Genomic DNA, 842 nt, shown 5'->3' with positions numbered 1-842 from the left:
GACCTAAAGGAAACAAGACAGGGATGTCCATTCTCACCACTTTTTTTTTTTTTTTTTAACGGTACGCAGGCCTCTCACCGTTGCGGCCTCTCCCGTTGCGGAGCACAGGCTCCGGACGCGCAGGCTCAGCGGCCATGGCCCACGGGCCCAGCCGCTCTGCGGCATGTAGGATCTTCCCGGACCGGGGCACGAACCCGTGTCCCCGGCATCGGCAGGCAGACTCTCAACCACTGCGCCACCAGGGAAGCCCCACTCTTGCCACTTTTATTCAACATGGTTTTGGGAGTCCTAGGCACAGCAATCAGAGAAGAAAAAGAAATAAAAGGAATCCAGCTCTACCGCAGAATTTAAGCATCGGGGGAGCTATAGTTGTCACGCTGTACAAGATGGATTTTCCTGAAGCTGCCAGTTCTTTTAGAACTCATCAAATTGAGGCTGCTCCAACCGACTCTGCAGTTGATGGATTTAAGGCAAATCTAGTCTTTAAAGAGATTGAGAAGAAGCTTGAAGAGGAAAGAGGGCAGTTTGTGAAGAAAATCGGTGAAATTTTTGCCTTCAAGGTGAAGGATGGCCCTGGAGGCAAAGAAGCCACCTGGGCGGTGGACGTGAAGAATGGCAAAGGACCGGTGCTCCCTAACTCAGATAAGAAGGCCGACTGCACAATTACAGTGGCTGACTCGGACTTACCGGCTTTGATGACCGGTAGAATGAATCCTCAGTCGTCCTTCTTTCAAGGCAAATTGAAAATCACTGGCAACATGGGTCTGGCTACGAAGTTACAAAATCGTCAGCTTCAGCCAGGCGAAGCTAAGCTGCGAGGAACTCCCGTTGCCTACCTTTGA

General features: G+C 51.2%; 1 pseudogene; it reads left to right on the top strand.

The window, feature by feature from the left end:
- The first annotated feature begins 350 nt into the window (after positions 1-350).
- Positions 351-842, top strand: LOC112408776 (non-specific lipid-transfer protein pseudogene; annotated as a pseudogene).

Source organism: Neophocaena asiaeorientalis, unplaced genomic scaffold (genome assembly GCF_003031525.2).
Source record: "Neophocaena asiaeorientalis asiaeorientalis breed wild unplaced genomic scaffold, Neophocaena_asiaeorientalis_V1.1 scaffold77, whole genome shotgun sequence".
In the NCBI taxonomy this organism is placed as follows: Eukaryota; Metazoa; Chordata; class Mammalia; order Artiodactyla; family Phocoenidae; genus Neophocaena; species Neophocaena asiaeorientalis.
Note: the sequence above shows the minus strand (reverse complement) of the source record. Positions and strands in the feature narration are given on the sequence as shown.